Below are 11454 nucleotides of genomic sequence, written 5' to 3' on the forward strand. Positions count from 1 at the left end.
ATTTAGGAATTTATAGGGAGCACTAATGCACTATGCAAGAAGTATTAATAGTTTAAGGCGATAGGTTCTTCCTTTGGTAAGGAAATTAAAAGATGAACACATTTTCTGTTTGACTAAAGGGGAGCCCCTTTCTCATGTTGAATTATGTATTCTATCATCGGTGTAGGCGTACATACATCTTTGTATAGAATTGATCTTACTTGGTGCTCTAATAGCACGTTGTTTATGATTGGAACAACCTAAATGAATGATTTCATAGTTAGCTCTCAAATATGAATAGTAACGTTGAATTTGTTTGCTTGGGTGAAAGCATAACTTAATGCTGTTTCTAAGGAAGCGATTATTAGATGTTTGACCACATGGTTCATTTTTGTGATATCATTGTTTCAGCTTGTAGGAGTTTCTCTTTCCTAAATGGTTCGGTTTGCAGCTTAACTTCAAGATGCCCTGTCTCGGTCAGTGGAAATATTGTGTACTTATATATATATATAGTGGTGGTGGTGGTGTGTGTGTAGATGTAAATGCTAGTGTTCCACAGGTCATCTCACTACACTAATGTATCTTCCCACAGTTTGGGTTTTTTTCAGGAATCTACTTTATGCTTCGGGTAACAAGAAAACATTAACTCCTCAACTCTAATGGCTGCTATGAATCCAATAGACATTAGTTCTTCTGATAGTGAGTTGGAAATAGAAGATACTGAAGACAGAAATTTCTCATCTTTAAGAGCTCTTCCTGAATGGGCAGTCAAACATGGCAAAAATTTAAGGAGTACTGGTTAGACTTTAGTTTGCAAACATAGCATATTATTGAAGTTCAAAGTTCAGTGTTTTTTTCACGTTGATTCATATAACTATATTTAAATATGCAGGTTATGCTAGTCAGTCTCTAACGATTCCTGATCCCAATCAAACTCCTTTTTCTAATTTAAGCTCTTCAAACATAAATAACCATGCGTGGGGAAAGGTTCCAAGACATGACCCTGATGACATTGTTAGAGAACTCATCACCCTAGATGATGATCCTGAATGTTTTACCGGGAATGGGAATATTGGTCAGTCTTGGACTGTTAAATCTCGAATTGGTAATGGTTCTGGTACTGATTTTGAGAAACTGGCATCCCAACAGGCTTTAAAGAGCACTCTTCCTCCATCTCTTCAACTGTCTGGACCAAGTAGCAAATCCTACAATTTAATGGATAATGCAAGCAGCAGTCAGTTTCGTGATTCTCTCGGAAGCTCTTACCATTTGGCTGGCCCTAGCTTTTCCAGTAGCCAGAGCTATATCAGAGATCGTTATAGCAGGGGGAACGGTGATGAAGTTATGATGTATGGAAAAACTAGTAGGGTCCTTCCTCCAACTTTGATGCATGGAAAGTCTGTTAATCACACACAGTTTGCTGGTCCCGATGGTCCTGCATATCGTGCTGGAGTAAGTGAAGAAAGGTTTTCTGTAAATGATGAGAGAATGATTTTTCAAGCAGCCCTGGAGGTATTTCTTGTTGAATCTGAGAGTTTCCTGTTTCAAATCATGGTTAAATATTTGATGATTCATTACATTATGGGAATTTTTTTATATTAATATATGTCTGTGAATTCTTGCATCTTACACATTTGGCTGGCGTGATATTATTTTCATAAAAAAGAGCTATATTCTTGTATAGCCTTTTTTGGTGTGTGTGTAAATTACAAACCTTATGGTTATTTAAGAGTTAAGTTAAGACAAACTTGCTGGACTTCTGAGTTTTAGCTAATGACTGTAACCATTTTTCCCCTTAATATGTTATTTACCTTTTCTGGGTGATATTTAAAGCAAACACTTATATTATCATGTAAACATTAAAAGTCTTTATGTGGAATTGCAGACAAAATTTGCTGTGCACTGCGGCTATATTGCAATTGTGAAATTGACATGCTTTTATGCTAAAATTATGGAGTATGAATTTGTAAATGGTTTCTTTTCTTGCCTTTTTGCTTTTGTGCCTTCATGTGATCTATGCGTATGCAATAATATTTTGTTGTCCTCTTTGTTCCGCTAGTTGCTAAAATCTGGTTTTGTTGCATGTAAAAAGATTATGTGAAAGGTTTGTGTTCTTACAGGACCTCAGCCAACCAAAAGTTGAAGCTTCTATTCCCGACGGTCTTTTGTGTGTTCCTCTTCTCAAACATCAGGTTCTATTCTTTACATGTTATGGATGATTCTTTGGTTTATGTTGGCTACATGGGTTATCATTATTGTTTTTGGTCATGTTTTATTATTTAATTATTGAATTTTGCAGAAGATTGCATTACATTGGATGCTTCAGAGAGAAACAAAAAGTGTGCTTTGTATGGGTGGAATATTAGCTGATGATCAGGTTAATTGTTTAAAATCCACTGTTAATTTTAGTTATATAAAAGATTATCAATGTGCTTTCCTACTTATTTTACAGCATAAATTTTCTTAGACGGATTATGGCTTTATCTTACAGGGCCTTGGTAAAACAATCTCAATGATTGCTCTTATACAAATGCAGAAGTATTTGGAGTCCAAACCAAAACCAGAAGATCCAGAAAATCACAAAACTGTGGCACTGAATTTGGATGATGATAATGAAAATGGTAATGGTGAGTTGAAGGAAGTGAAGCTGAATTTGAATGATGATAATGATGATGGTGATGGTAATGGTAATGGTGAGTTGAAGGAAGTGAAGCTGAAGTTAGATGATGGTAATGAGAATGGTAATGGTGGGTTGAAAGAAGTGAAGCTGAATTTGGATGATGATAATGGTACCGGTACTGGTGATGGTGCGTTGGGGCAAGTGAAGCAGAAGGGAGAATCTGATGATTCTAAGCCAGTTCCAGAAGTGAGTACTTCTACCAGGCCAGTTGGCAGACAAAGGCTGTCGGCTGGGACATTGGTTGTATGTCCAGCAAGTATTCTTCGACAGTGGGCCAGGGAGCTGGAAGATAAAGTTCCTGAGGAATCTAAACTTTCTGTCCTCATCTATCATGGGGGTAGCAGAACAAAGGATCCTTCTGAATTTGCCAACTATGATGTGGTTCTTACGACTTATTCAATTATAACCAATGAAGTTCCTAAACAACCTATTGTTGTTGATGATGAGATTGATGAGAAAAATGGGGAGAGATATGGATTATCTTCTGAATTTTCAATTAACAAGAAGAGGAAGAAAACAACTAATGTTGATATGAAGGTAAAAAAGTGTAAGAAAGGAATTGACAACTCCACTATTGATCCTAGTGCTGGTGCACTTGCTAAACCAGCTTGGTTCAGGGTGATACTGGATGAAGCACAAACAATAAAAAATCATAGAACACAAGTTGCTAGAGCCTGCTGTAGTCTTCGAGCCAAGCGTAGGTGGTGCTTATCTGGAACACCTATACAAAATGCTATTGATGATTTATATAGCTACTTCAGATTCCTGAAATATGAACCATATTCGTTATATAAAGCATTTTGCCATGGGATAAAAGGTTCTATTGGTAGAGATCATGTAAAAGGTTACAAGAAGCTGCAAGCTATTTTGAAGACAGTAATGCTGCGACGCACAAAAGGTGGTTCTCTTCTCTAAAAACATTTAGGTTGGATTTTCGGTGTTAGGATAAAGTCCATACGCTGACATACTCCATAAATTCCCGTAGTATGTTGAACACCCATTTTGTAGATTCACCCTTGTTATGCAGGAGTGGTATTCTTTTGTTTATGACAATTATCAGTAACTGTAACTGTATCATCTAACATAGAAGATGTGGTATGGTCGAATTTAAGCTTTGAATTTTATTTCTGTTTGCCTGACTTGATTACCTTTTGTCTAGCAACCTTGATTAATGGGGAGCCGATAATCAACTTGCCACCGAAGTCAATTCACATGTCTAAAGTGGACTTTACAGCCGAGGAGCGGGATTTCTATACCCAGCTAGAAGCAGATTCACGTTCTTTATTTAAGGTGCCCTTCATTCTTTATATCTGTTCTCACTTTCAAGTTACCCTTTGAAGCATGTGTGACTAGTGTACTATTTCAGTGGAATTGTCTTGTTTTAATTTGCAATCAGAAGCATGCTCCACCTTCTTTGTATTTGCTATATCAAGCTTTCTTTAACCCCTGGGTGACACATATCTTAAATATGAAACTTGAATAACTATTTTTGTACTTCAAAACCTTTATATTCCATTTCTACTCAAAATCATATAGTTAGTTTGGGAAAGGATATTAAACCGATTCCAATGAAGTTTTCTGCTTCCACAGGGTACCTCCACCTTCTGAAAATGAATCTTCTTCTTCATTTTTGATTACTTCTAGGTAGGTGTAGAGAGATTTGAATAATGTTGCAATGCAATTAAAAGTGTGTAACCTTATCATATGGCAAATACTTGTTAAATGATTAAGACATGGGATGATGCAGGTGAAAATCATCAGCTGTGCAGGGATATGATCAATTTCCCATGCCCTTTTCTTGAACCGTAGAATTATTTCCTAACCAAAATAATAAGTGGGTTTTTTTCTGTACAAAATATATTTTACCGGAGAATTGAATGAATTGTATTCACGTAAGTAATTATCAAATAGGTACAATAGAGTTTTATACAAGTGATGACCAAGAGTCCTAACTAAGTTAAATTTATCCTTATCTATAAAGGCTGCTAGAGTTAGTGATAAGATAATAAACTAATATTTACATGATAATAACCTATAAACGTAATATAACTTACATGTTGACCTCCACTTCGAAATTACAAATGAGGAATGCATTCTTGATATCTAGCTGATGAAGCACCCAATCTTTATTCACTGCTAAGGATGGTAACACCCTACACCCTTGCAGTGCTGAGTTTCGCAACCGGAGCAAAAGTCTCTTAATAGTCTACTCCATAAGTCTGAGTGAAGCCCTTCGCCACAAGTCTAGCCTTGCACCATTCAACATTGTCATCCGTCTTATATTTCACGGTGAAGACACTCATTTGCAACCAACTGGTTTCTTGTCTTTAGGAAGATCGACAATAATCGTGGTTTTGTTAGCTTCAAACGCCAAAAGCTCTTCTTCTACCGCCTTCTTCCACTGTGTCTGGAATGTGAATGCTGTCTTCTTTAGCTGTAAAATTCTTGAAGCCAAGCATTAGTTTACCTTAAGCAACAAACTTATTAATAGGATGAGGTGTACACCGCTGTACTCCCTTCTTTTGAGCAATCGATAACTCACTAGTATCGATCAATACATCAAACCTGGTTTTGGTTCTTGGCAGTACATATGCTGTGTGGAAACTGATGGGACGTGTTTTGGCCATCGTTTGTACATAGGATGTTTTTCTCTTTCAGTTTGGGAAATAACTGGTGACACAAGTGGGCTTGGTGTTTGAGAAGAATCCATCGGGTTTACGGTTTGGTGTAAGTCTATTTGGTCTTCAGGATTAGATGTGGAGGTGGTGTTAAGAGGTGGTTGATTAGGCGTTTCAGTGGTGTCAAATGTTGGCTGAATTTCGGTAGTTTCATAAGGAAATGGGGTGATTGGCAGTTCATATTAATCAGGAAAGGCTAAAATTCAAACTCACTCACACGCTACTCCTAGATTTCAGACTTGGAGGAAAAAGGTTTATGTTCAAGTAAGGTAACATCTATAGAAGACAATACATTTTAGTAGAAGGGGAGTAACACCGGAAGAGTACCCAATGAAGACACATCGAATTGCCCTTAGATCGAGCTTAGACTTAGAGTTGGTATGATAATGGATAGAAGCAGTACAACTAAAGAAATAAAGAGGAACGCTAGTAGTTAAAGGTTTAAAATAAGAAAAACATTGAACATCCCGTGGATACTGAAATTGAAGAACTTTACTAGGCATGTGATTAATAAGTAGCAGTTAAGAGAGTCTCACCACAAAGATACTTGGGAACATTTGTAGAAAAAGAAGTACCCTGGTAACCTCAAGAAGATGTTTTTTACGCTCAGCAACCCCATTTTGTTGAGGTGAATTGACACGGGATGTGAGATGGACAATGCCTTTTTCCCGAAAGAAAAACCCCAACGAGTAAGAAATATTCACTGCCATTATCAGACTTAAAAATCCTAACAGAACCTTGAAATTAGTTCTCAACTATTTTATGGAATTTCTTAAAAAGTTCATCTGCCTTATTTTATTACGTACGAGAAAATTCCATGTAGTACGAGAATAGTCATCTATAAAGGAAGCAAACCAACGAACCCCATTTAAGCTTTTTACATGAGAGGAACCCCAAATGTCACTGCGTACGATAGCAAAAGGTTTTGAAGAGTGATATGAAGAAGGATGATATGTACTGCAGGTTTGTTTGTCAAGATGCCAAATATCACAATTCACAGGAGAGAGATGCAAGATTTTTATTAGTGAAAAGCTTGGGAAACAATTTGAGAGATAGAAAAAAACTAGGATGATCTAACCTAAACTGCCATAAAACAATCTTAGCGGAAACATCAGTAGGTGATGGACATATCGAAACAAGAGAAGAGAAAATACAAGAGTTTTCTTGGGTTTGAACGAGAGGAGCTTCAAGAATCCACTCCGAAGTCTAGCACTGCCAATAACCTTCCCCGAGCTCAAATCCTGGAATTCACAAATATTAGAGGTAAAATAGGTAGTGCAAAAAATTCCGCAGACAATTTACTAACTGAAAGAAGATTGCAAGTCAAATTCAGAACGTAAAGAACAAAGGGGAAAACAATATGTGGGTTTATTCGAACAGAGCCACTGCCAACAATAGTTGAAAGCAAACCATCAACAGTTCAGACACTAGAATAAGAAACTGCTTTGTGAGAAAACTAAAATAGTGTGAAATCTCATCATATGATCACTAGTCCCGGAATCAACAATCCACGAAATAAAACCAGGCGAACAAGACAATGGAGTGAAAGAGGGGCTACCGTCACACACATCACATACGTGTATGGGTTCGGAAGAAGAATGGAATTGGCCAAAAAGTTGCTTTAGCTCCTCCATCTATTGTCTACTAAACAAACCATTGCCTCCAACATCTATCATAGCAGAATGCCCCTGAGGTTCACGCTATGATGGCTAATTGGAAGACTTCCAGTCTGTTAGTCGCCCATGAAGTTTCCAGCATTTATCACGAACATGCCCAACCTTTTTGCAATGATGGCACAAAGGTCTGCCCTTCCTAGGGCGAGAATCGCTGAGAGTGTTCACAACCAAATCTGAGCCTTCAACCGCTGAAGTAGGTAGCAGTAAAGCACACTTGCTCTCTTTGTGACAGAAAGGTTTAACGCCCAAAATCCGCCCACGAACCTCATCGAGATTAGCCATCAAACCAGACAGGAATTGAAACACATGTCATTTCTCAATCAGCCGCTTGAAGAGCTTGGCATCCTCACCACAACGCGAGTCATGGAATTCAAAGAGATCAAATTGCTTCCACAACTGAAACAACTGACTGAAATATTGCGTAACACTCTGATCTCCTTGCTTTAATTCATTAATCTGACACTCAATCCCAAACAAAGCAACATAGTTGTCGAGATTGGAATAAGTTTCTCGTGTAGCATGCCAAATTTTAGAGGCAGTAGTATATAACATTAAGTTTTCATGGACTTCAAGAACCGTGGAATTAAAAAACCATGACATAATCATGGTGTTCTCGCTCAACCAAGTATCGTAATGAGGATCAGAAGAGTCTGGAATCGGCATATTTTCCGGGAGATGTTGTTTCTGACGACTCGTGATGTATAGTTGGACCAATGAGAGCAGGGAATATAGTTATCGCCATTTAAGCGATGACATGTGATGGAAGTAGAAAAGGATTCGATAGGGTTAGGCGAGGAACAGAGATCACAGCCTCAAAAAGAACCTCGGAAGAGGTGGGAAGGACCATCCTGGGATATGGCGGGGTAGGATCTAACCTAAACTGATATGGTGGGAAGGACCATGTAAAAATATATTTTATTGGAGAATTGAATGAATTGTATTCACGTAAGTAATTATCAAATAGTATAGCAGAGTTTTATACAAGTGATGACCAAGAGTCCTAGCTAAGTTAAATTCTATCCTTATCTACAAAGATGGCTAAAGTTAGTGATAAGATAAAACACTAACATTTACAGGATAATAATCTATAAACATAATATAACTCACATTTTTCTGTACTTTGTTGAACTTAAGACAATTAATCTTGTGGGAGAGTTCTGCATTTTTTCTCCTTTCGGCTGAGGTTGTAAGATGAATTAGAATTTACATTCTCATAATATTATGATAAGTCGGACATGTGTAACATTGTATATTGTCTGTGTTTATGTGATTATAAATACGAGAAAGATATTGAATTGATAGTATGTATCAAATTCGTTATATAAGTGTCTACAATAGGCAGACTTTAGCTGAAGTTGTGAACATGGAATCTTGTAATAAGTTGGCAACCAAGTTATACTGCTCAATCTTGCTAATTTTAATGATCACCTACGATCAGTGCTAGATAAAAATTGAGAGCTATCTCGTTTATACTTCATTATAAGCTTTGTAGAGCAATTGGGTTCTTAAACATCTTTTTACTTAATATTATTAATCTGGTCCAATCTTTTGTTTACAAAGTCATAATGATTGTTAAGCTTGTATGAATGTAATTGCCTGATTACAAAATTTACTAGAATTTATATTTATTTGAAGATTTAATTTTTATATGTTGGTGAAAATTGCTTTCTGCTGCCATTTACAAGCAGTTGATTCCTGTTGATGTCTTGCGAACATATTATACACAGTACCTTAAATACCATGGTCATAATTCATGCTAGTCTGACATGATGTTGTAAACATAGAGTAACATAAACTTTCTGGTAAAAAAATGGCTTATGTGGAGATTAAATCATGCTTTCTGATATAATCATGTGATAGTCACACATCTTTTAGCGTATAATTCCTGCAGGAATATGCTGCTGCCGGTACGGTGAACCAAAATTATGCAAATATTCTTTTGATGCTTTTGCGCCTTCGTCAAGCTTGTGACCATCCTCTTCTTGTTAAAGGATTTAACCTTGACTCCATTCAAAACTCTGATTCTGTGGGACAAGTTTCTGTAGAAATGGCAAAGAAGCTTCCTAGAGAAATGCTGGTTAATCTAGTGAACTGCTTGGAAACTTCCTCTGCCATCTGTCTTGTTTGCAAAGTGAGTTTTCGTAACCTAACATTTTGCTTATATATGGCTCTATTGTTCACCATCTGAATGTTGTTACTGTAGCAATGTGTTATATACGTAACTTTTATATGATGGCTTTCCTGAGGAATATAAGCAAATTTCATGTCATTGGTAGTTTTTAACATTTTAAGACCAAAGGTGAGGTGATTGCGTTCAATATGTTCAATCATGGAAGAGTAACGAATTATTGGAGTGAGGGGTTTGGCTTTCTTGAAGCTTGTGCCCGTATTTTTCCTTGCTATTCAGTTATTACCTTTTGTTACCTTTAATCCTCTTTGATACTGGTCTAGGTGGCAGATGTGAAATATTTTTCAATTACAACCCTCTTTAGTATATGGCTAGCCGTCTGAAAAACTTTACTATTTTGAAAACATCTGTATGATTATTTTAATGCTTAATCCTTTTTTACAGGATCCACCTGATGACCCTGTTGTTACCATGTGTGGTCATGTTTTCTGCTTCCAGTGCGTGTCAGAACATTTGACGGGTGATGATAATACTTGCCCTGAGCGTGAATGTAAAGAACAACTGGATGCTGATATAGTCTTCTCTAAAGTTACTCTTAGGATCTGTCTTGCAGATGGTCATAATGGTAGTCCTGCGCATCTTCCGTTTGAAAATTCAGTTATGTTACAGGATGAGTACAGTTCATCAAAAATCAAGGCTGTCATCGAAATTCTCAAGTCAAAATGTCTACTAAAGAGTTTAAGTTCAGAATCACAGAATGCCATTGGATGCAGTGAACCTCCATTCTCCTCTGAGCAGATATTTACAGAAACTGGCCATTCTGGCGTTAGTGTCGCAAAGCACACAACGGTTTATTCAAACTCACCAGTTGACCGACCATTAAAAGCAATTGTGTTTTCACAGTGGACTAGAATGTTAGACTTGGTTGAGCACTCACTTCGTAATCATAGTATAAACTATAGGAGGCTTGATGGGACAATGTCTTTAGCTGCACGAGACAGGAATGTAAAAGATTTCAATAATGATCCTGAGGTTTGTTGGTTATTATTTTTGGAGTAATTTTTAGTTTAGAATCAATGAATGATGTATGGCGTGATTCGGTTCTGTTTCTTACTTTTTAAGTTCACAGTTATTGATTTTCTTGCAGGTTACGGTGATGCTCATGTCGTTGAAAGCCGGAAACCTGGGTTTGAATATGGTTGCCGCATGTCATGTTATCCTTCTGGACCTTTGGTGGAACCCAACTACTGAAGACCAGGCTATTGATCGAGCACATAGAATTGGACAGACTCGTCCTGTTACTGTGACTCGGATCACCATTAAAACACAGTGGAAGATAGAATATTATCACTTCAGGTATTTCTTTTCTATAGATTGTACAATGACTCGGATTTTGTCCCATTACAGATGCCAGTGCCATTTTGCAGCTAATTTGAATATTTAAGTCTTCTTTTCTTTCCTTTATTCCGGTACTTGTATATTTATGGATCAACTGTGAAAGCAATCACATTTTCTTCTACCATAGGCCGGAAACATTCAGGTTCTGGCCGGAAACTGACTGACTAGCAACTTTGATCAGGGGTGTGAACTATTAATTCTTTCCGGTGTCGATTTGTGCTAGATACCAGATTTGCTGCTATTAATTCATTTGCCTCTTTTGTAGGAGGAGAAAAGAAAAATGGTTGCTTCTGCTTTCGGTGAAGATCAAAGTGGGAGCTCCGCTACTCGATTAACCGTGGAAGATCTTAGATATCTATTCATTGGGGATTAGCCATCCCATATTTTTTGCATTCTCCGGGACTTTTTTCTTCGTCGGAAGTTTCCTTAGAAAAAAGGTTCAAGGCTTTTTGTAAATTAAGGTGGTGAATTTTGAAGTCCGGAGGCATTTTTTGTTTCAATCAAGTGCAGGCATACGAAGGCGAGGCCGCTTGTAAATATTCTAATTAGCTCGTAACGCATATCGGAATATCAGTTATCGCAGTTAACCCCGTTTAGAATGTGGCGTAATACGTATTATCTCTGAAATCTTCTGCTTTTGTCGTCTTTAAGCTTTCTTTGTTTCAGCTTCAAAAAATTCCCTCTTCTCATCACCGAAGACGATGGAAAGCTTCGGTATGCGTTGCAAGAAGACAATGGAAAGCAATGAAAGTTTCCTTATGGCCACAATCAAGGTACATTTTCCACCATAACAACTATTTTATCTGTCCATTGAAGGATGTACTATACTTGAAATGTTCTTTAACACGTACTGGAAAATCGAGCAATCTAATCCGTGTACATTTCATAACGGTGATAATAGAAAACCGTCTAAAT

The 11454-nt window shown here is 37.2% G+C and overlaps 1 pseudogene; it reads left to right on the top strand.

The window, feature by feature from the left end:
* The first annotated feature begins 390 nt into the window (after positions 1 to 390).
* Positions 391 to 11114, top strand: LOC120177937 (annotated as a pseudogene).
* Positions 11115 to 11454: the final 340 nt, after the last annotated feature.

The sequence above is a fragment of the Hibiscus syriacus genome, unplaced genomic scaffold (assembly GCF_006381635.1).
Source record: "Hibiscus syriacus cultivar Baekdansim isolate YM2019G1 unplaced genomic scaffold, ASM638163v2 tig00112343_pilon, whole genome shotgun sequence".
NCBI classification, from domain to species: Eukaryota; Viridiplantae; Streptophyta; class Magnoliopsida; order Malvales; family Malvaceae; genus Hibiscus; species Hibiscus syriacus.